Genomic DNA, 26,952 nt, shown 5'->3' on the forward strand with positions numbered 1-26,952 from the left:
CTGCGGTTGTTTCGATTTAGAATTAAAGAACCTAAAATCCATAACATACTTTCTATTCATTAGAAGTAGTCAATGGAAGATAAATGTCGAGCTACAGAAGAACTTGTATAACGCCTTTTCCTAAAAGGGGCGATGTTTATTTTTTTTCTCGCCCTGTTTATAAAATGGACTGGTAACTACTTTCGCCGCAGAAAAGAGACCCACTTTCTACAACAGCCAGGTTCATGGTCACAATTGGGTGTCGGTGCAAGTACAAACAAACGCCTCCTGACTACAAATACGCACCAGCAAATTTGCAATGCGCTTTCTATGCCCTGATTATAGAAGTCTAGACCCCTTTTGTAAGCGGTGTTTACCCCAATTGCCACCATAGTATTGTAAAGTTCACCTCAGACCTACATTTCGGTAACAGATAAAGGGAGGAGTGGCACTTATTTCATCCCATCGTACAGCAGATTTGCCAAATATGCCCATTCTCGTGTGATATATCACAAAGGTAGTTCTACTACTGGCTTAATTCCAGACCAGATGAATCATCGATTGATTGAATCTATTCGGAAAGGCCAAGCCTGCATTGTGTAATCGTACATTATGATTCGCGCTTTGTGTATGTTGTTGGCCATTCCAATCACGGACCCCTCACCTCAAATGAACCTCGTTATGAAAACCTTAACAGCTCTGCGTATTATTCACAATTACTCAACCACAATAAGCACTAGCACAAAGGTTGAGACCAAGGTCATTTAAAAGTGTGAGGAAATCGACACATCGTCAACATCTGTCCCCATAGGCTTCTGTTCGCCGTAACTTGTTAGTTTTTTTTAAACTGGTTAAAAAGCTCGAATGTATAAGCGGCACGCGCAATAGGTCCGCGGTTTGTTCCATAGCTGTAACCCCTTGGGTTAGTACTCTCTTATACGGGAAATTGCCAACACCAGCGTAATAGACGTTTTTTTCATTGTGCACGTAACCTGTTAAATGACGCAATATCTGCAACTATTCCCAGGGATTTGTCGGATGATAACAAACAAATTGAGTCGCACAAATAGAATCAACAAAATTGATCGACCCTTTCATTCGCGATTCATGATTGTATTCCGTGATACATGTCTCTATATTGCCCGTGTTACTGGTGAAATATGTAAGGGAACTCATGGCTTAGTCAGCTTTCGTAGTTTTAACGCCTCCGTACATGCGGAGATAGTGGAGCAAAAGATCAAAGCGCAAATGGATGTCAGCGACCTCTACCACGTTGGATGGAAATGTCGTGTCTAATTGAGGGCGCCGTCATAAGATGACACCACCAGACCGTCGGACAACACTAGGGCACTGACACTGATTAAGTATTCTTGGTTCTGAAAAAAAACACTCTGCGAGAACGACTTGTCATCGAGCTTTAATTGCATTACGATTTTTTTTTAAAAATGGTTGTTGAATCTCACTGGAATCATAGACCCTGAAAGGGGGGTCTGATGACGGAGGAGACGACCCGAGGGGAGGGGGGTACTCGGACGATTTACTGGCACTACATTGAAAAAAAAATATGACCATGCTTCTCGCTCCATGATAACAATCTTTCGAATCGATTGATTACGACTACATTCAAACAATCACTGAAATAGTATACTATTTTTTTTTCCGAGGAAATTGTAAAAATGAGAGCAATACACTTTTTGTTAGATGTTACGGGCGCAATCAAACCCCGATGTTCGATGGGAAATAAAATCGAAAGAGCTAGTAACACTAGTGTGTTTCATCCTTTAAGCCCGTGATTCGAATTATTATTTTTTTTTTCTTTAGGGAAAAGAAAAATCCGTGCATTGACGATTAAAGTATCTACTCCCAACTAATCAGATTTATATCATTTCTTTTAAAATGACTTTTTACTCTTCTTCTGCATAAATATATGGTGAGCTTCAATACACCACGTGATATTATACCGTCGCAGAGTTAGAAACGCGAAACAGACAACGTCGTGCATTACATTGCATTGCATTGTGGTCATTATAAAGTGAACGTGATCTGAGTCCCAATACAGCCGGGGGAACGGAACTCATACGGCCCCGTTACGTAAAAACGACGTGGAATTACAGCAGACGTACTATTACAATTCTATTTTTTTCTTTTATCTTCATTTCTTATCATTAGTATTCGTCTACGGTAGCATCTCCCAGGTGTGCAACTCACAATTTTAAGGTCATTTCACCGTGAATACTTTAGGGTTAACTGCCCAGCACCTCGTGAGGATACGCAACACCCAACCCACATTTCTCGTATTTTTGATATTAATTGAAACTGCACACTGTGGCTATCACATTGGGCCGAGTTCTCCTTTGTTATGATAATGAAAAGTCACCGCGTTCTTCTGCTGAAGAAAAGAAAAAAACAAATCCCCCTGATGTATTTCCCAATCAAAAGATGCGATAACGACATTTTTCCTCTCCACACCAGATGACAGTAGAATTTCAGTATTTAATGCATCGCTTGAGTAGTGGTGAGATTTAATCTGTCTTATACATATTGTATATTCCGTGATGATGGATATGAAAATGTCATCTCAAAGTACCTTCTAAAAACCCACAAACACCACTAATGCACCGCGTCTGAAATAACACCGATTGGAAAGAACCGAGGGATAGAAATATGACATGAGTATGTACGAAAATAATACTTGATGCACACTACGTTGTAATTTCCTCTACAGAAACGCATATCATTATGTACAATATATAAACACAAACACGCCTGAGTTCGATCCTGCATGGCCCATCGAATTAACAAAGATTTGGGTTTCTACATTTTCAATCAATTCTTCATTCACATCACGTAGTACTGACTGATTGCGGTGACGAAATTCATTACAGATCTAATTCATTCTTCGCCCTCCCCCCTCATGAAATAACCTTGTTAGTGTCTTGGGTGCACATCTCGTATGTCAGAGCTGGATAGCCGTTGGTCCTGGTCGCCCTAGGGTGCACACCACGGGCAGCTCTCCGGTGCCGAAATGACAGTTTTAATTTTGCATTAAGCCCCGGATTAATTGTATCTGCATAAACCCATTTGCAATTGCTGGGACATTTGTCTATTACTACTGACACGGGATTTGTTCAGGACATTCCCCGATTGTGAACAGATAATATCCCGAATGTCTGAATTACACAAACACTAATTTTATTTCTTGCACCATTGTTCGTTCTAGGTAACAATAACCGTCAATTGACGGGTCTGATTTACCGAGTCAGCATGATGCGTGAACAAAAAAACTGATTCATCATACATGCTATTCAACTTGTTATTAATTCATGACAAAACCGTATCGCCAAAGGTGGGCCAAATACATTTTCATTCGCAATACAGACTTTTACTTTACAATTAAAATTTGGTTTGAACCTTTGAAAATACGGATGTCGAGGTAAACCAAATACACACAATGGCTTGAAATTGACACCATATCACTGCTAACGATGTGGCGCCAAGTGATTTTTCTACCATGTAAATTACCAACTGGATGTAGTTATCATTTTCTGTACTGGATGCACAGACCGGATGCACAGACGGATGCACAGACGTTTTGATCGTAAACTTGAACAAAAAACGAAACAAAAATTACATCGAATAAAACCCGTTTTGAAAATAATGATCAAACGTTTGTAACTATGAAATAAAACATTTCACAATATATCCTGACAAAATACTAATAAACAACCTTAAAACCACCGATTTTATGTCATTATATTATACAAGACCGCCAGATTATCTTGTTAACCCCTGTCTTATCGCCACTGCTGAATAATCGGATAATCTTGAAGGGTCAGTTTTATTTCTCTTCCTCAACCGACAAAGGTGAAAGTATGATGGGTCGAATTTATCATTCTAAAACAGTTGTGTTCGTTTTTTATTTATTTGTTAATACTTAAATTGAATGTCTAGCATACTGACACACTTTACTCATTCAAAAAAATCATGTAATTAATTTAACACATGTTTGTATATGTTTGGATTTCTTGAAAATGAATGAAAACAGATACAGACTGTGAAAAGATATCCTAAAACAAAGTTGGACCCCCTAGTGAAGTGTTTTTTGTGAATAGTTTTGTTTCCCATCAATAACAGTGAAAGGGGGGGACGTTGCAATATTAATAACGTTGCAATTACGTTTACATGTTATGTCAGTCAACGAGACTAGGCCACGTGGTCGTATCAATGCGGAATGCTGACTGCGGAAATGGTCAGGCCTGAAGGTAAGTTGTCGATTTCAATACGTGGGTTCCCATCGGAACGTCACAATATGACGGAGGCATTTCCCAAACTAACTTGAACTAGAGACCACTGACGAGTTTTCATGCCATGGAATTTTTTTAGTAAACATTAACGATTAAAACAACATTTCGTGGAAAATCTGAGGGTAGAGTTCAAGAGTGATTTGAAGACAACGACATCACTTGCTTGGTCAAGTGCGTTATTAGAAATATACAGAACAGATGTTTCTTTCGCTGTATCGAGCTTGATGAATTTCACCTGCAACTTGTCAATGATTAAGCCTTAGCAGTTAACGATGATCGACTGTGATTTCCAAGAGTAAAACAGTCCAATGTCTTAGTATCTCGGAAAGAAACACATAGAAAATGGACGGCGTCTGAAGCTATTTCACGGTCTATTTTGTTTTGATCCAGCACTTTCCGGAAAGACCGACAACCCGACACCACGCTGCAAACACGTGCTTACAATGCCGTGATTTTACTAGAAAAGGTCACACGATGTGGATCGCAGGTCATAAATTTTTCCCGCCAAAGCCGTACTTTACGAGCACGCTTGATTATACTTGAATGAACAAATAATAAAATACAATTACATTTGAATCTCCCAACTAGAATTCGATGCACTCAATAAAGATGACGTTTCTACTGAGTATCTGCGTTCTCCGTAGGGTGATTTCCGCTTTCGATTACATAGCAACGTTGCAAATATAGAAATGGCGAGAGAGGTGTTATCGGGACTCCCATCAACTTCCTCTGGATATCCCTTATCAGATGAATTATATTGGCAGGGAGCCATCATAGTTGTACCTTATCGTTATATCGATGTGAGTCCCGTGGAGCGGGGGGCGGGGGCGGTCCAGCACCTGATGAATTCATTTAATTATCACGATCAAGTGCATGTACGAGCGAACGAATAAATGAATGATGACAAATATATAGTTTATTTTTTGTTTGCTATCTACAATTATACAATGAGTAATGTCACGTAATGCTTTCGTTGCCATACATTCTGGGCTGAGTGTGAACGAATATTTTCGTCGAAATATAGTGGTTGACAAAATAACATTGCTACTCGGTGAACCCCGACATGTGGTGATTTGATTTTCACGAAAAGAACGAGTTCAAATGATGGCATTTATTCTGTCGTTGTCCCCGGAACGCTCCACCCGTCGAGACTGACATACGATCGACAGCGCCGGACGGAGACTGGAGCTCGGCGACTTATTCTCTCCGGGATTTTGGTGTCACACCACAGTGGGGTACCACGTGACCAGACCATAAGGACGTCAGTAAGGAGGATCAACATCGTGCCTTATATGGGAACATGGAACGCTGTGAATTCTACACGCCCCAAGGCTTAGCACCGCATCTCTCCATTTTCCCAGGATCTCGGTGGCCGGAAATAAACTGCGAAATCGGGCTTGTGAATTTGATTCATTTGGGAATAAAACACTGTGAATGTTCAAAGAATTATATACGCTTTCCTTTGTTACATTTCGCTTCAAAATAAATTTTACACCCGAGGAACGAGCGAGCCTTGAGAGTGGAGAAACATTTGCATAATTATATAAGAGGGACCTGAAACATGTACGGTTATCATTGTTTTATTTGTACAAATAAATAAACAGAAAGACGGCTCAGACTTGTGTTAATATGAGACTGAAAAACAAAACAAAAACGGTATATCTACGTTTTGTATTTCATCGTTATTTCCTCGATATATCAGCATCCGGAGTGTCAGTTATCCAGTCATACTCATCTGATTGATGTTAAATTTTATATATGTAAGAAAGACGACATCGGTCAGAGGTGCTCCCGAAATAAACGAATGCTAATTACATTGTGTGTATAGAAGCCAATGGCTGAAGACGACGGAGCCAAACGAAATATTTCATACGCAAAAGTGTTGCATATGAGCGTGACTTGAAGTCAAAATCAGAACCATACGTTATGGAATAGAATATATAGATGCTGATAAATTCAAATAAAAAAAAATCACGTTCTAGATATCACGAGCCCCACGTGGGATGACGTGAACATCTATAACGCAGTGCCATTAAGGGTTATCTCCGCGGTTAACGCTTAAATTGAGGTAAACCCTCTGTCTCTGCCACTCCCGTCGCCCATAAGCCGCGGTACTGGCGAGCAATTTGTGGTTTTTACCTCAACTTAGGCGCAGTCTGTAATCGTTGTTAATACCGTGCAATTGCGGTCTAATATATTTGTAGGCCTGCATCATCCCATTAGTTTGCACTGGCGTACAGCCATGGACGGGAACAAAGAGACAAAACTAGCGATGACGTGACAGGAATTGTAAATCAACTGGCATCGATAATGCACGATGCAGGGATTCAAATATAAGGTACGCTTCCCAATCTGGCTAAGTGACTGGATAGCTTCTACCACTAATCACTGTCACTGCCAGGTTGTATGTAAATATAAATATATATATATATATCAAAACGGCGCGATGTTGATAAATGGTACAGTCAGACATGAGCCTCGCCCTACAGTTAGTCGTTAAAAATCGACAAGTAATGTAAATATGCTTCCACGAAACACTTGTCTCCATGGCAACGATTGAACATGCATATTTATGATGAAGGGGATTTTAATAATATTCCCATTTTTTATTATTTGTTTGTTAAATGCCGATTTTGAAACGATTTTGAATTTTATGATATTTGCTCGTGTAAGTGTCAAATCTGATATTAAGAAACTTTTTTCGTTCCTGTCGGATTTTTCCCACTCGCATGGATGGTGCTCATGTGCTCATTTCTACATCTCACATGTAAGCGTGTCAACCGAATCAAATCATGTCAGTTAATTTGAATAGACATAATTTATGTGTAAACATTCGTAACACGACAGTGGATTGGGTAATATTTATCTTCTATGCCGACTTCCTTTAACATAAAAAAGAACGACTCGGACGCCATTTCAAAACATGAAAATTCCACACATCGAGAATCATAACATCGGGGATCGAATCTTCGGCGTTGCCACATGCAACACATAATCAACCATCTAAAAGACCAGTCTTTATACAAACACATATTTTTCTTTGATTTTAACATTGATTGACGGCATTTACTAACGCGTCTGCTTTTTTTGTAATATAAACTACGTTGTCTGTGTCATGAAACGAGCAATTCACGTAAGGTATCAGGATAGTATTTTTGACAGAAAAAAATATAAACAGATGCGATACATTAGTAACACGAATAAACACGCTAATAGCATATCTACTGCATATCGTGCTGTCAAAAAGTAAACCATTGTAAAAAAATACGTTACAAGCGATAAATGAGTATTTTTTTCTAATTATTGTTTTATTTACAAAATGGGAATATTTCAAAATGTTTATTGTAACCACGAGGCCACGTCTGTTTTTTTGGACAACGTTTAGAAAATACAGTTGCATATTCTTACACAATCAAAATCCAACCAGGAAGCTAATATTCGAAACAACCAGAAAACAACCAGAAACATCGTAGTGCTACTCACTAAGTCACTATTTTGGATTTTTAGCAAACCAAATTCCATCAAAATCGAGAATGGTGTAAGCGTTATTTTTGTGAATCTGTACTTTCAGCAAGGTTATCTATTGTTTTAACACTCACAGTCACTTAGATAAATAATTCGAAATGTTGCCATGGTAGGAGGATACACATTTTGGTCGATTTTAGGAGAGTTTCTCTTTTCTTGGAAATAAATATATATTTTTAAGTAGGCGTTTGCAATTGAGCTTATCTTCATTAACATCTTTTTGAGGTTGTTGTAGTGATGTTTGACAGTCATAAATAATAATGAAGCAGTAAGTGTCTTCGCTCACAGCTCCTTAGCACGGACTAAGACACGCTGAATCTAAACAGGATAATCAGTTTTCAAGACTCGGTCTAAACCATATATTACTGTCTTTTGTGTACTTTTTCAACTGGGTTACAAAAGTTTACAATTCTGGGCCATGTAAAATGTTATAATAATACACATTCATATACAATTGGACCATGAACTTAATCACTTGTTAGCTGTGCTATATTGAAACCAATCGGTATATTTCGGGTTTGACAACGTATTCGAGTCAACAAAGCAACCTAAACTGCCCTAAAATTTGACACAGTTTAACAGCAAGTATACTTTGAAATAAGAAAAACTTAAATGCAATTTACTGTGGCAATCAAACTCATTTTCATAAACTTACAACACCCTTGTCAAATGATCGCCGGTGTTGCGCCACCATATGTTTTGTGTTTCGTACGTCAACGTAAGTTATGTTGGCGTAAACAGACACAGAAGAGTCTGTGAACCCAATAACTCATGAGTAAAAACAAACTTGTGCACTTGTTATGAGAGGAGAGCAAAAATGCATTTTTAAACAATATACTTATAATACCGGTAGTACGTAGAGCAAATGCCATTTTTTTTTAATTTATTAAAAAAAACGATAACAAAAAACAACAACAAAAAGACCCATACATCTCGCTACCTAAACTCAAATATGACTTTATATCACTGCTTGAACCAGTTGAATGCCAAAATCAATGCCCAACATTTAATAATGAAATAAAAAAAAATACATTAGTACGTCAAAAATATATCATCAAATTTTAGACGGGAATTACTAATAATTAAATAATGCAATAAACCACTTGCGATTGTAGGCATTTAGATGGTGTGTATGGATATGATGACCCTGATTATGCCCTACTAGTCAATCAATCAATTGAAGAAAAGTTGCATCTTGCTCGAACTGAATTCAAAATTAATGCCATTTTCATTATGAGTTTATCATTGGTATAACGAAAATGGAATATTATAATTCGGATCAGCATACGGAGACCCAAATGTCATGGGAAAATGGTCAAATTGGCATTGTTGCCTGGTAACACGAGATAAAAATACATCTAATATTATTGATATGAATCTTGATATTATGAAAACATTAAGAAATAAAAATTTAGTAATTTTCTGCTTGCCCACTCACACCCACCGACCCACCAGGCAACAAACACACACACCCATCCATCCACACACATGCACATATCCCACCTAACCTCGATTTAATAGTTAAACCTTTTTTTAAGATATGATATCCGATATTGTAATTGATAACGTCAACAATACGCTGTGTGTTATGTCATAATAAAAAATGGATGAAAATATCCACGATGTCACATTTTCAATACAGTCTACGTATAACTTCTGGAACTAATTTGCATATGTCAGAGCATGCGCAAAGCGCACTAGTCAACTGCACTAGTTAACATATTACGTGTCACACACTAGCTTGTACCCAGACTGGAGGACACGTGCATTTTGTAATTGTCGATGGAAAGGATTTATTCAATATGGGGTTTACAAGACGTAATGGGAGACACAATGAACAGACTATAAAAGGTCAAATAAAACGATGTTTCGGAGAAGGTTACTGAGGAGGAGGCATCAAATCAATAGAACCTGTGTGGATGACGAAACTTCACTAGAGTTATCAATATTTATCGGATATTCTCCGGTGTTTATCGGACGTTCTAATCGCGGGTACAATACTTGAAAGAAAAACCGATCGTGGGACTATTGAATACCGATTTTCTCGAATTAGGAGAATGTCAGTGCCTTTGTACACAGAAGATTAACTCGAGGGAGGGGTTCAGTCTTGTTTATTACCGGTTATTTTGTGCGCTAATCACGAGTTGACATGAGAGTGTATTCGATCGGGGTGATTGATATATGAAAAGTGATGGATATTTTGATTAATCACGTTTCTGTAAAAAAAACTTGCCGTTTCTGCGAAGTGATATATATAATATCTGTAAAAATTACAGAAAACTGCACATATCACATTACAATAACATGGAGATCAAGTGCACCAATAACATTTGTTTAAAATAAAGAACTGCATAAATTACATTGTACTATATGGGTATAAACTACATTTATGAACACAAAGTACGCGGCAGTGAAATGCATGAAAAAACGGGTCGACACAGAGGAAGCCCTCAGCGAAACCAGTAGAAAGAAATGAGCCTGTAACAGGCTAGAAAACAATCTACCTGTTTGATGTGAAAACAAACTGACAAATTTAAAGAAATTACAAACTTATTAAATCTTAGAGTGCTGCTTGAGAATAGTTGAAGCAACGGGGGTTTCAATTACTCCGATTAGAACAACGACACAGACAGCCAGGTATGGTGTATGAGTACTTATTATTTAATTTGACTTATAAAATATTCTAAAATTCAATACTGAAAATAGAAGAAGCTAACAAATTTGAAATAAAAAACTTAAAATTGTTGGGCGATAATGAGCAGTACTAAGTAAATCTGTGTGTTGGTGCCAGAAAGCAGAGCTTCTGAAATTTAAAATTGTGAAAGTTCATCATTCTGGACATCTGGAGAACGTTGAGCTAAGGCCACACAATTGTGCTGCATTGTTGTAAAAGTTAAACGACGCATCAACTGATTAAACACTTATCTATATTATCTATATGCTCCACCTTTCCTGATGATGGGAACAGTGATGAGAATGTCAATGTGGAAACCAATTCGTTGCTATGACCACTGTGCTTTCCATATCATTGCTACAATGGGGTACAGCTATAAAAGATCCATAGATAACTCATCTCCTTGTCCACTATCTAACTTGGATCAAAACCCCTGAAAGAAAACCCTTGAAGTTCAAAGTGAAAGATGAATTTGTAAAAATTTTGTCCATAATAAAAAAATTACACATGTTGAATGTAGTTCCCTACTTGCTTCAAATTTCTGATGGCAACATCTAGTTGAAATATAAGATCTTTAACTAGTCTGTATCAATTAGGTCATTCAGGCTACTCACCTAAGGGTGACTATGTGGTACATAAAGGTAAACTATACGCCCCCTTTTCTAAGAGTATTTCCCCACTGTTATATCCTAAAGGGCTGATGTGATGAACCTTAAAAGTTTTATTTAAGTGAACATATGATGTACCATCTGTAACTTGACTGGTGTAATACTATTCACTGCATTTCCAGCAGATAAATTAGTTCTACATTCCGAAAAAAAGTAAGGAATATTGTCAATTCGTGCCAGAAACCCTTCTGTGAGGTCATTACACAATTGGGTAGCAAAAATTAGATAAGGATAAGCATGCACATCTTTCTCTAATATGCCAACATTGATTGAATACTGGCTTTCTCTAGCAGTCACTGCAATGCTAACAACATGTTGAATGTTTATGTCTGCATGAAAATCAAACATGCAGGAAAGGACAGGAATTTTGTGGCACCCCTATTGGCGTAAAAGTTGTTACAAATATCTTTCCCATTAAATCGTGGCCACCTGACAGTACATGGAAATTGCGACCCATGCAGGTTGAACTGTTCTTTTGAACGGCAGATGACATGTCATCAATCTTGGACAAATTATGTGCCAGGTACTTCTGATGCTTCTTCTGTACCAATATCATTGATGCAAACTGAAGACTGTACGAATCGCATTGCTGCAAAGTGAATATCACCTGCAACAATTGCATTGATGTAAGGTGAAGACCATCTGTGTGAATTGCATTGTTGCAAAATAAATATCACCTGCAACAATTGCATTGATGTAAGGTGAAGACTATCTGTACGAATTGCATTGCTGCAAAGTGAATATCACCTGCAACAATTGCATTGATGTAAGGTGAAGACTATCTGTACGAATTGCATTGCTGCAAAGTGAATATCACCTGCAACAATTGCATTGATGTAAGGTGAAGACCATCTGTGTGAATTGCATTGCTGCAAAATAAATATCACCTGCAACAGTTGCATTGATGTAAGGTGAAGACTATCCTCACGAATTGCATTGCTGCAAAGTGAATATCACCTGCAACAATTGCATTGATGTAAGGTGAAGACCATCTGTATGAATAACATTGCTGCAAAGTGAATATCACCTGCAACAATTGCATTGATGTAAGGTGAAGACCATCTGTATGAATAACATTGCTGCAAAGTGAATATCACCTGCAACAATTGCATTGATGTAAGGTGAAGACCATCTGTATGAATAACATTGCTGCAAAGTGAATATCACCTGCAACAATTGCATTGATGTAAGGTGAAGACCATCTGTACGAATTGCATTGATGAAAAGTGAATATCACCTGCAACAATTGCATTGATGCAAAGTGAATATCACCTGCAACAATTGCATTGATGTATGGTGAAGACCATATGTACGAATTGCATTGCTGCAAAGTGAATATTACCTGCAACAATTGTATTGATGTATAGTGTAATCCATCTGTACGAATTGCATTGCTGCAAAGTGAATATCACCTGCAACAATTGCATTGATGTAAGGTGAAGACCATCTGTACGAATTGCATTGCTGCAAAGTGAATATCACCTGCAACAATTGCATTGATGTAAGGTGAAGACCATCTGTATGAATAACATTGCTGCAAAGTGAATATCACCTGCAACAATTGCATTGATGTAAGGTGAAGACCATCTGTACGAATTGCATTGCTGCAAAGTGAATATCACTTGCAACAATTGCATTGATGTAAGGTGAAGACTATCTGTACGAATTGCATTGCTGCAAAGTGAATATCACCTGCAACAATTGCATTGATGTAAGGTGAAGGCCATCTGTACGAATTGCATTGCTGCAAAGTGAATATCACCTGCAACAATTGCATTGATGTAAGGTGAAGACTATCTGTATGAATTGCATTGCTGCAAAGTGAATATCACTTGCAACAATTGCATTGATGTAAGGTGAAGGCCATCTGTACGAATTGCATTGCTGCAAAGTGAATATCACTTGCAACAATTGCATTGATGTTAGGTGAAGACTATCTGTACGAATTGCATTGCTGCAAAGTGAATATCACTTGCAACAATTGCATTGATGTAAGGTGAAGGCCATCTGTACGAATTGCATTGCTGCAAAGTGAATATCACTTGCAACAATTGCATTGATGTTAGGTGAAGACTATCTGTACGAATTGCATTGCTGCAAAGTGAATATCACCTGCAACAATTGCATTGATGTAAGGTGAAGACTATCTGTACGAATTGCATTGCTGCAAAGTGAATATCACCTGCAACAATTGCATTGATGTAAGGTGAAGACTATCTGTACGAATTGCATTGCTGCAAAGTGAATATCACCTGCAACAATTGCATTGATGTAATGGTGAAGACCATCTGTACGAATTGCATTGCTGCAAAGTGAATATCACCTGCAACAATTGCATTGATGTAAGGTGAAGACTATCTGTACGAATTGCATTGCTGCAAAGTGAATATCACCTGCAACAATTGCATTGATGTAAGGTGAAGACCATCGCCGCCATAGCTGGACCCAAGCCCAGTTGAGAGAGGAGGAGGGTTTGGTATAAGGTTAGCAGCTCCACCTTGTTAAAAAAAACTACGCTACAGAAACATCAATCAAAATAAACCAGCGTTACTTAAATCTGGGAGAGGAAGGTGAAGACCATCTCTATGAATATCATTTTTGTAAAATGAAGACCATTCGTACGAATTGCATTGCAGCAAAGTGAATATCACCTGCCACAATTGCATTGATGTAAGGTGAAGACCATCTGAACAAATTGCATTGCTGCAAAGTGAATATCACCTGCAGCAATTGAATTGATGTATGGTGACGGCCATTTGTGTGAAATGCATTGCTGCAAAGTGAATATCACCTGCCACAATTGCATTGATGTAAGGTGAAGACCATCTGAACAAATTGCATTGCTGCAAAGTGAATATCACCTGCAGCAATTGAATTGATGTATGGTGAAGGCCATTTGTGTGAAATGCATTGCTGCAAAGTGAATATCACCTGCAACAATTGCATTGATGAAAGGTGAAGACGATCTGAACTACTGGCAGTATTATAATGTAAAGTCCTTCTGCACCAATTACATTGCTTTAAAATAAACCTAAACTGCATTTAAATGTTTAGAGACACTGGACATTCATTCGTTGTATTGCATTGCCCAAAACGCAAACATGTCATGGTCAATGATGTACGTGATGTATGTAATTGAGCGTTAGGTAATTTGCATAATCTCAATATGTACAGATTCAACAATTCCAAAATAATATAATACCGAACCTGTGAAGTGATTTCACAGGAGACAGAAAGGTATATTTACGTCGGGACATGTAGTGAAACGTGTAGCAATAACAAAAATTGTTTATGTTTCAGTTCATATGGGTTGTTGCACGAGTGTGCGTTTTAAGCACCATTGTTATGTCTTTAGACTAGTAAATTCATTATAATTATCAAACAAAAATTTTGAGAGCGACTAAAAATCATGTAATTTCTACTTTCTCATATCCAATATATCTGTGAATTCATAATACAGAGTGCAGGCAATATTGTTGTAAGGGTGGGACAATTAACGATGTTGAAATTGGAATAATGTCTTTTGTCTTACAGTCAAATTAAAGGTGGAGCAGAAGAAGCAATAATTTTTCTAGTATGCATTATTTGTGTCCCTGCACCTGTAAATGATGTTGTTTCAGTACCATGTATATTATTGAAAAATAATCACAGTAGCCGCCGAGATCGATAGTACTCCGAGACTTGTTTTGGCCATTTTCTCCCGTTGTATTGTCATGTGTTGCCCTGGCCACTGTAATCATGATGATAGTTAGAATGAAACACTATGTTATAGTCAAATGAGTCTCGTGACTCTCACTTCAACGGGATCTCGGCGGCCATTCGTATCTAAGATCAATATAGGCGTGTTGATAGGTAGCATGATATGATATACATCAGCATTTGAACGTCAATGATGTTGCTTCATTTGTTTCGTACCAGTTTCGCAAAATAACCTTCTTCTTCAAAAAAATCCGTCAATTTGTGTCCATTGTTGAAACGTAGAAAGCGCATCATACAAATTAGAGTTGATCCAGAAAAGAAAGATTCAGCAGCAAATACACAACTCTGATGTATTAACAATTAAGCACACAACATACAACAATAAGCATACAGAGCACACTTTGCAGTTAAATGATGGACATTTGTATTTGTTGTATTGTCGTGAGGTAAACAAATTAAATCACATTTCCAGAAAGTAACAAAAGACAGCCCAAATGTCATTACACGTTTGTAGAAGATGTCTGAATCATTGACACTGTTCTGAAATGAAGAGCGTATCCGTACACTACACTGCAGTAAAATGACAAATAATTACCAGTAGAGTTGCATCCCAAATGAGCGCGATCACATCAAAGACGAGTGATTTCCTGTAGCGGACCGTTCCTATGACTCGAAAGATATATGATGGAGTCCCATGAGTGAGGAGTATGCCTCGATTTTATATTTATCAAACAGAATATGCGTATGCTGGGACTATTTCAGACACATCCAAAGATGCAGCCAAGCGTCGTCGCATCGTTTATGGGACGCGGGAGAACGCCGATCACCCGACTCGGTATTTATAACGAATTGTATCAGCCTGGCATTGACCTTATTCGACAGAGGCTTAGGTGAATTCGGGGGGGGGGGGGTCATAACATAATAACATAATATTTGATAAATGTTTAACTGTGACAATGTCATTTATGCTAAGAATATGTGTTGACATATATGAAGTTTGTTTGCGTGCAAAGTGTACTTTACTCAATAATCAATCAATAAAATCATAAATTACATTTAGGACATCTTGGCCGGTACTTCTGCACAATTTACTCTGATGTAATATGTAGAACAATTGAGTAAATTATTATCTTATTAAGCGCGGGCTTCGGTGTCAGTATAACGCGAGATATAAACTCGTAAATATGCATTGTTTATTTAGGTTGAATTAAATAACCGAGATCCCTCATATTGACAGGGGAATATACACTGCATGTACAGTTTTCGAATGTTCTCTCTCACTTAATGAACATTTAACGAGAGCTTGTATACATTGCGAATCTATTCCGACGGCGTTATATGTCCTACATTACTGGAATTTCAAATGTTCTTCGGCAAAATATTCGAGCTAACGTGTTGTGTCTCGGATTTTGTTTTTACCGGCAACACTAAATACATAAATCGGAGCCCATCAAAGTGTCTAGACACAATTTCTGTGACATCTTTGCGATGTTGTCTCTATAATACTAAAACTGATAACAAATTCTAAGACATGCCTTGTTTAAGCTCATTATCTTTTAAAACAAATGTGACAGTTCAAGTGATCTAGTGAAGACATGGCTACGATTCCATCGCGACAAAAAACTTATTTTCGCTTGTTTTATAAATTATTCCCCTGAGAATATGTAGAAACGAATTCTGTACATTAATATGGTGATGCCTTAAATTACAAAACAGAACTTTTAATGTATTTTCTTTCCACTACCTTAAAGTAAAAATATCACATGGAATGAACATTGTCCCAAACAGCAAAACGTTTGCATAATTGCCATAGGTGAAAATAATTGTTATAATTATAATTAGTAGTAATTATTTGTTTAATTCCAACTCCAAAGTTCATAGTCACATGACTAACTAGAAAACAATAAAGAGCAGCTAGGTCATATAAAGCTTCATGCCGCCGTCTCGCAATCGTAGACAGAAAGCTGTGCCAGGAGACAAAGTATTCACAATCAACTTATTCATTCCTCGAACTTTTAAATACATCTTCACATAATTGGAAATTCAATATCAATAAAAAAAAACGTTTAATATTCATTGAATTTTCATTTTTTTAAAGTAACTTCGAATTTCTCGTATATGGGAAACACAGATGTGCAAATGTACAATCTACATTACATATCGTCAATTTAAATAACTTTCACGAACGTTAAAAAAAATGTAAATAAATGTTCGTAATAACATATCTTCAATTAATTCGTGTACGTTTTATAAATATTCTCTTAATCATTAGACATTGATGTTATGACAAAACTACAAAACATGTTTATCCGCAGCGGCAGAATAAACTTTTCCATCATCATCATCACCATGATGATCGTCATCATCTTCTCTATGGTGGTTGAAACGATCCTCGGAGATCATCATCATCTTCCTCGGTCACGTGATTTACATTGATGTCAGAAAAAAGAGCACACAGCGCGAAAACACCTCCGTAAAATATAGCCCCGTAAAGAGATATAGGTATGTATAGATTGCACTGCTATGAAGTGAAGCATATATCTGTATTAATTGCCCATAGCTTTATTTGAATGAAATATTAAAAAATTATATCTGATTTAATTTGCCATACGTTATTATTTTATCAAATTGATCAGTACCACCCTCGCGCAAAGGTTATCAACGTCATGGAAAACACTGATTTGTCTCCTTTGAAAAAAAACGTCTCGCTGATCCCGCCCCGCTATGTCATATTGGTTCGACATCGATCACGTTGATAACATCCTATAATAAACCCCTCGCGATTAACCACTCGGTTTTGTGCGAATTCGACATTGTCTAGTTTCTACTGCACTGCACGATTAATCGATCAATCATTACGAAGCAAACTGAAAACCAGTTTTCGTCGATTGAGATAGCCTAGCTAATTAATTCACTAAGTTAGATGTGCACCAAAAATGATGACAACATTGAGCGGAATATATGGAACGTTTCAAGTGAGAGTATTACGTCGGGGCATTTGTTGGACTGGCACTCGAGTCTTACTGATCCCTCAGCACCACACCCACTCAATCAATCTACTGAATCACACCTGACAGCTCGGAATCGGTAGTTCAATGTAAAATCTGTCTTTTTTATCGATAGCAATGCCGCTACAGGTGTTGATGTATTTTACCAATATATTTGTGTTGATCAGTCCTGGAGTTTGCTGAGAAAATAAATTGCGAATACTACACGGGTCAATGTCGCAATCGAGTATAATAATCCGCATTGTATCTTTATTGCACGTTGATATATTGCCATAATGAGTGAGATTGAACACAATGCCAACAACAAGGAATAGTTATTCCGTTGTGGATATTTCGTTAAGTGATTTAACATGTTTCGCCGTTACCGTTATGCAGTAGCAAGGTTACCAGTTCAACTTCGCTGACAAAAGACATACCCAGTTTCTAACAGTATGCAACAAATTGTCTTTTTTGTGCGCGAATCTTAAGCGATTTTAAATAGTAACAACAACACATCGATCGACAAAGAGTAATATATTGCTTCTCATCTAATCTTTGTGTTGCAATATAACTGTTGCAAGTACTGAAAAGGAGCGTCAAACAAAAGCTGCTTGCCCTAGACTATCGCGTGCTTTTGTTTCTGGTGGCGTCGGCGGATATTGATAAATTTGCGGTAAAACGTATAGTAATTCTAACAATGGCTCTCAGAAGCGGTTCAGCGACCTTGAATTTGAAACGTTAGAACATTAATTGAATGTTGGGAGACGAGAACAGTTTTCACTTTGAACTAAGTTAGCTTAAAACGGATGCTATAATTGCTGAGAGTCTGTATCAACGCTAGATACCTTGCAATGTAATGTTAGACGCTGCAATATAACCAATGTGTCACAGTCACATGTGAAATCATATTAATTACTATTTCACTTATTTTCACAACTATAAAATTGAAATGTGCGTGCGACTATTTGCATGCCGCGACAGTTAATAAGCGAGAATATTATAGAAAGGAGGTTGCTGCAATTTCCTTCCCGCAATGGCACTGGGTAAAGTTCGTGATAGCTGTACGAAAATATGTGGATTCTTTCTTTAAAAAATGGACAAGCAATGCACCAATGACTTTAGCAATACCTACATGTGACATAATGAGCTATATTTGAATAAATATTGACATAAACTACACTCAGATGTCATGTAAGCAGCTAAAGTAATATCACATGAGAGTCACGTGATATACAGCGTGATTTGATTTAACTGAAACTACGAGAAACATCCTAAATGTTAAAAAAAACTCATGGGAGATGACCGGTAATGATCGATTGCATGAAACTGAACTAATTGTTAGGAACTGGAGAAGGGGAGGGAGACTCGATATAAACTGACTTGAAAGTACGCTAGCATGTAAATGCTTATGTGTTACGATTTATCATGACGTGAACACGCATAAAAATGCGCTAATACGCATGCGCATTGGTTGCTCATGCGTAATAGTGGTTTTAGATTTTTTCACCTAACGAACACTGTTGAGTGTCCTGCAAACGCAACATTTTTAGTTTATGGTAAATCATAATGCGATTTGTTCGACAGTGTGGAAAATCAAAATACAGTATTAAACATTACTAGTATATTTTTAGTCCATATTGCATCTTTAAGAAACGAGCCATCCCAGGTGATTTGGGCAGGTGAACAGGTGAAATTAGCTCGCTTGATTACGGCATGGTTCTGCACGAACGCCCACGGATGGTAAATGTGACCGAGAGCCAACAGTGCAAAGACAATCTAGACAGTTTATTACGTTTGGCTGATTTTTTCCGCAAAGTTCCGTACTGAATTTAAAATAACTTTTAAAGCGTTTAATTGGTAATATGGAGATGGTCGTCACGGCTGAATAGCCCGAGGACACTGATGGAGAATTACGTTATATTTTTGTTGTCACGAAGCTTAACTTTTGATTTCCCGTTTGCCTTTCCAGCGACTTACTGTTTGTTTCGGGAATTAGCAGAGGGAGGGAGGTTAACACCGTCATAATGGAGGTTACGCTTCGTGCAAACACGGACAACACGGAATGGTTCAAATGAAGCGGATACAAGGGGGGATGGGAGCGCGTCGCGTGGTCAATCCTCAGTGACTCCGAGGTCTAAGTTTGCAATATGTTTTAACCATGTCGGGTTATAAAAAGGGAATTTATGCTTTTTCTAGGCATACACTGACACTTGATAAATATATATATATCGATTTACACGGTCCACGGAATCTGAAGTTAATTAGAATGTGGCGGAGATATCACTACATTAAAACCGGCATGCGTCAAATCACAGCTAGAAGACGTAATCTTGATGGCGCTAGTCATCCCGTACCTCGTCGATATATTCTGGATGAGGGGAGGGGGTTTGAAGGGTGGTTGCATTCGGTATAATTATATTTATGTTGTCAATGACTTCATGATGTATAGGTATCATGGACAGTTTGCTCTATCAACATTTCAAATAAATTTTAAGCAAATTAATATAATAAAGTAATCTCCCAACAGACTTGTGTTGCAGCACGGCCGGGGAACACAAACTGTCTAATGCAGGGGAATCTATTATGAAAATTGTTTTTTTATTCAGGTGAAGATTGATTTCTAAAACTGTACTTTTTGAATATCAGTTAAAGTACATTGGATTTTATACGCCAAGGGCAGGCTGTACTTTTTTTATCAACTGAATTCAAAATGTAATTGTAATTATACAATACATCAAAGAATAGTAAGATGTTCAATGTATAATATTAGCGAAATAGAAGTGCCAGAGAACGCCCTGCCAAATGTGTTAAATTTCCTACACAGTCAGGAATATTGTATCGTTGTCAAATTTACAAACTGTTTTAGCTACTAAGAACTGAAGAAAGTTTTCACAAGACGAATGGAACATTAACTCGTTTAGACAGTTTGACAGGCTACTCTACTCGCATCCCCGCCGAATATTGGATAACTAGTACACATTTTGGTCGAACCTCTGGTCGCGATAAAAAGAAAACACATACTACTAACGTACATAACGGATACAATTGAAGCAATCAAAGTAAAGGCGTGCTTTCAGAATCGTTCTATTCAATTAGAACATATAAATTGCCAACGGTTTGCATGTCGGTTTTCAAGTTATTATTGCTTTCACTCAGTCATCTGTCAACACCCGATTCTTCAAGAAGCGAACTACTTTGTTCCTGAAAATGTCATCGCGACACCGTGTCATATACTTGGCAGTTTACTGCACACCAACCCTTTTAGAAGACCGTTCGCATAATACAGCGTGTCATAACACGATGGCCTCGAGTCACTTGGCATAGACTCATGATTGGCAATATGAATTACACGCCGGTTCATTTGCATAATAACCAAAATGTCACGCAGCCCGGGGTTGTGGGAATTTCTCATCCAAATCATTAGTTATTGCTGGAGGAGTGTTCTTAAGAGTCTGCAAATTAAATCTTAGAAGTTGCAAGAGGTGAAAATTAGAGTAGATTTTTGACACCTTAATTCTGACGGGTGCCACCCCACGAGTCAGACTTATATTTACGAAATGCATTTCGTTGTGTAGTAGGACTTCCCCCCTTGGGCAATGAGCTTACAGTCACTTACATTATAGTAAGAAAACGTACATGGAATAATCCAGGAAGAGAAAGAATGTGGCTTTCCCTGTTATTGATGCTAGCAGGAACGATATTTCCCAACAGTTTTATAAAAGTTTCTGGTCCGATATATTTGTGTATATATATATAAAACTCAGGGGACACGATACAAGATTATGAATAAAAAAAATACATTTCCAATATTCAAATTTCTATTCAGAGAGTGAAGTAGCTGTCAATTAGATACGAAGTCTTCTGAAGTGACAGATACAAACTCACCATTAATCGGCACGGAAATTTTCTCATTTTAAGGAGGTTTTAGTCATTCTAATAGTTTCTGATGACTTACAACAAAGAGCCGTTTGGGTGATGCATTTAGATAATTTGAAGCCTCTCAGTGGAACATTGGTCCACTTTGATTAGCAAAGATTCTTTCTCTCTCACTTTTATTTTATTCTATCTTTCCTCTCTCTTTCTCGCTCCATCGGTGTCTAGGATATCGGTTATTCGTGCGCCGACATGTACGTGTGCGCGCGCACGCATCCGCAAAACTCGGTTTCAGACGCGCGTCGTTATATTATCACGCACAGAGTGTTAAACTGACTGTACTGATAAAATATAACGCATTTGAAATTGTTTCTGGTCAAATCTGTTTTATCTTGCGATCTCGGCTAGAAATCCACTTAATAAATAACATATAACATCGCGAATAAGCAGAGATGTCTCTGGCATTATCAGGTTACCTTCCATTGGCATTATAGAAACACCTCGCGCATAAGTATGGTCACGTATTCGCCGCACCATGACATAAGGTCGGTTGTCACAGCTTTCAATGCCCCAGCTTTAATTAGTAAGTGCATATATTGCCCCCAAACATTTCTATTATGCGCTCAAGCTTGATATTAAAATGTACACATTCTAACACCTAAGCGCGGGACATGTACATGGCGTTCACTTCAGACATGCCTTCCCTTATAAATCATATATATTATAGATATTTGCCGATCAACTATCTTTTTTTTTTTCAATTTCAATCTTTAGATAATCCGTCTCAGCGCCGTCTAGCTTTCTAGCAGCCGTTTATATTCGATCAATAACGGTGTTTTTACGTATAATCATCCTACTAAATAATTGATACAGAGCCCGATGATGTGAAATGCATCGTGGATGTGACTTTGAATATTACATTTGAACCAGCATCGTTCTAAACAGTACTGGTAACATTTAACGTAATCTACACCGACAAGTTATGTCGCGTAGCGGCGTGTTCGTTATAGATCACATGCGACCTATGCAACGCATGTAAAATACTTCTCGCTGTTAAGCGTGCAAAAATATCCACTGATGATCTTGTATTGTACCACGTGCTCTACGTATTCGGTGCAAATGTTCAAAATAATTGTAAGACTGTGTAACGGTAGACAATACACAATTAATATGACTATATGGACAATCTTAAGTGTTATCGCGGCCCGGCAAGGTGGATGTGTATTACGGTTATGCTAATGGCTATACGCAAGGACGCTTTGTGAGATTTCTAAGACGGACGCTGATCTACATAAACTAATCAGAGATGAAGCCATAAATATGTTTAAAAATTATTTTTATATCTCCATCTAAAAGTTGTTATCGTGGCACATACTTCAAAGCAATAACTCTCAGATTACAAAAACGTGATTTTTCGACGATTGGTTGTACGTTTTTGTAGGACATGATGTTTGTGAAATTGAATAGTCAATCGGATCCATTGAATGGCCCAATATTGGCCACTTTGCAGTATCGTAACGGCTCCTTCACGGAGATGCAATTTTGCGCAATTATCTCTACACTTTAAAACAATATAAATCACGAAAGCAATTATTTATCAAATGACAACCGCTTTTTCATCCTTCGAAGCCAGACAATTTGCCGTGGGTCACGTGGTCGATTCTATAGAAGACAGCTATATTGAAGTGTTCGGTTTTTTTCTTCGAACTAAATTTAACCATTATTTGCGCCAAGAAGCAAAAATTTGACTGGTCTTTACGTCATTCCTCGGGCACTATCGATTATTGACTTTCATATTGTCTAGATCAGTTCGTGGAATACAATGATACTATCCAAATGGCAAAACAAAGACACACTTTTTAGCCGAGGGCGTATTAATTCCGCATATTCTGATAACAGTGGAATAATATTTTCTTAAAATGTTTTAAGTACTAAGTGGTTTCGGCAGTTGATGATTTTGAATGAAGGATATGAACACATTTTACCGGGTTTCCATCATTTCCTCGCTGATGTCGATATTTCAACCGTCTAGCAAAGAAATCAGTGCAACGTGCAACGTGGTTTCGGCAGTTGATGATATGAATGAAGGATATGAACACATTTTACCGGATTACCATCATTTCCTCGCTGATGTCGACATTTCAATCGTCTAGCAAAGAAATCAGTGCCTCGTTCTGAGGATAAACTTCTGCCACCTAATGAATCTCTCGCAGAAATTCAATATACGCTTTTCGAGATGTTCACTCGATGTAGAAAATCAGTTGGTTTTCACTAACCAAAGTTACCAATAGAGTCGAATAGCGTTGTTCATTTTTTCCTATACTTATATTCAAGCCTATTAGTTGCGCACACAACCCCGGCAATCAAAATATTCCACTTCTTTTACTGTTACACTTTTCTCCAATTTACACATCAATTTGAATATAAATTGCTTGAACCTAATTGCTTTTTCAACCCAAAGAAGGCGAAACGAGACACGCCCTATATTAGAAAAAGGAAGAAGTTTGTTGTGCACTTGGACGTGGGTATTGTAGGTTGGATGATTTCAATAATAACGACGCATTAGGCTTCCGATCAAACCGGATAAAATTATACCCGTCTTCTCGAGTCATCGTCATTTTATCACCTAGATATAGACTCAAGATCATTGTCACGTACAATATACAGCGCAGTGCACTAATGCGCAAAAATCATTTAAAACTAGTATTGACTACGTTAAACGAATACATTTCACAGCGATCTATTAACGATCGTACTTTCAAAATTAAAAACATTGAAGATGCGACACACATAACACAAAATTGATCAAAATTGAAGCAGTGGATAAACTTATTAAAACATAGCTTTTATTTAAACACAATGACATTGTCCTTCTCCTTGTGGTATCCAATAAATCGTATCTCAACTCAACGTGGATTATGGCAAAATGAAATTCGATTGTTGTGGGTTTATTCGTGGACGTCAAGTTGCTCGACAACAGTAGACTTGCTGCAGTGTTGACAATGTATTTTATATACATATATCGTCGCCATTTTATCTACTGACTATGAGCACTTAGGAAGTAGGATTATATATTCGGATTACCCGAATTACAGTGCCGTATCCTGCAAAGAGTTGGTGAAATCATTTTTTCTCTCCATTTGGATTTTTAATATCATTGTCGACCACTGGTTTTCAACATCAGAAGGCTTTGGGTGTTTTAAGAACCCGCTAATCCAATAAAACACGTGTACATCTGTTTGCTTGATGGCACTTAAGTGACGTGAAAATTAATTTTCGGAAAAAAAAAGCCTGAAAATATACTTATGAGCAGAATCAAAGTGAGCTAATATAGAGAACAATTTTAAAATGGTATCTCAGCACATCACTTTCTCAATGGGGAAATCTAAATCTGTTTTGGCGCCGCCGGTAATACTTATTCTGAATGGAAACAATTGTAAGTTCCTTTGTTGATGACTTAGATTTGGTACAAGAACAGGAAAAAAAAGTTATCTTTAGTGCGTTGGCCATTTGGGTTCAAACGTAGTTGCGTAGGCTCGTCCAACACGACACAAACTCGTCGTAATGTGCATGTATTTTTTACAGTGAAATGCGATGACTCTCTGTTCCTAGAAGTAATAAGCACACATATCAAACTTTGATATGACTTCATCAGTGTATATTTCGAGGGGGTGCAATTCCACCAACATACCGTATTGTCTTGAGTTTCTTGATCAGCATTGCCGTGACGGGAATGTTGATCAACGAACTCAAGGCAATATACGTTATGTACGTATATGAAGTATGAACGATATATGAACCGCTCTGACAATACTATCCACATTGTGTGAACTACAGAGATAACTCACAACGTAAACCACAGTCTTGTGAAAATTGAGGAGGGGGTACGCTGACGCAATGTTACAATGGCATTATCTCACTCATTGTATTTAGATCGTGAAAAAAGTCTTATACATAGATTGTTTAACTTTTGCAAATACCAATTCCCCGGGAACGAGATAATGTAGACCACCATTAGTGCTCGGGGCATTGTTTGGACTAGCATTGTTGTCCGGGCCTGTATGTGTGTCTATCTTATTGGGAATTCAAGTCACGGCGTCTTTACCTCAAATAACCTCGTTATATCAAAACCTTTAAAACACTGCGTATTATTCACAATTACCCAACCACAAAGGGTAGCAAGATTGGGACACAAAGGTTGGGACCGAGGTCTTTTAAAAGTGTGAGGAAATCGACACGCGTCTGTCTGCACGCTGTCAGTCGTGTGGTATCGCTCTCTGCGTTTGCGTAAATTAAATAAAGACTCATGTTTATAAATTCAGTGGATAGGTATACCAATTTGTCTCTCCAGGATTGAAATTTTCGATTGTCTTATTGGAGGTAGGTAGTCGTATGCCGATTACTCAATATCACACAGAAGCGACACGTTTAAAAATCGTTACCCTCGTCTTATCATGACAAACACCACTTTGTTTGACATGTTTTGGTGTACCCCTGATGGCGCTACAATCAATTGCGGGATCGCTTAATTTCGAGCCTGTTTGTGAATCACCATAGAGCATTAGACTCGATTCTCTTTCTTCACTTTGTTCTGAAAAAATAAACGTTATTGCGTGTAGTTTGAACGAGTGTTTGTGGTGTTTATTACGTATAAATGTAGCTATAGATATATATATATATATCTAGGAGTTATTGACGAAGTTATTGACGAGTTGTCAGCACACGAATCATGCATCTCCTTGCGAAAAATGGCATTTCATCGCAGTCCGCCAGCCCCGTGTGATGCAGTGTGGTTTCCATATCACGATGACGTCAGTGTTAGGCAACCTTCCAACTCTTAGGTCACGTGCTGGGTTGCCTTGGTGAAATGAGCCTCAATTCCCGTATTACAGACTGAACTCATCACATTGTAATATCTTGAAAAAAAAGCTCATCTGTCATCAATTTGAAGTTTCTTTGCCCTTGGTGCAAAAATATAACAACAACTAACACTAACACGGGTATTGAACCATTGAAATTTAACGAAATTAACCAATTCTTTCGTCTGTTCCATTGTTTTTATAGACCTTGTCGCGTGTCTGTATGGTTATAAAAGCCGGCAGCATATTGGACTGATAACTATCGCAAGAGGAGCGGCGCCCGACGGAAGCGGCCAGCGTGAGAAAGTAGTACATCCGAGAAATAGAATCGATGAAATAATATCACTGAACTGTCAAATGCGAATATAAATTGGTCTGAGTGAA

At 37.8% G+C, this 26,952-nt stretch overlaps 1 long non-coding RNA gene across 1 annotated transcript; it reads left to right on the forward strand.

Annotated features, from left to right (window-relative positions):
* Positions 1 to 4,121: 4,121 nt before the first annotated feature.
* LOC144351312 (uncharacterized) lies at positions 4,122 to 26,952 on the forward strand. Its single transcript, XR_013420416.1, has 2 exons — positions 4,122 to 4,241; positions 26,774 to 26,952. It is a non-coding gene; the product is annotated as an uncharacterized LOC144351312 (long non-coding RNA).

The sequence above is a fragment of the Saccoglossus kowalevskii genome, chromosome 13 (genome assembly GCF_978046115.1).
Source record: "Saccoglossus kowalevskii chromosome 13, keSacKowa6.1, whole genome shotgun sequence".
Lineage (NCBI taxonomy): Eukaryota > Metazoa > Hemichordata > Enteropneusta > Harrimaniidae > Saccoglossus > Saccoglossus kowalevskii.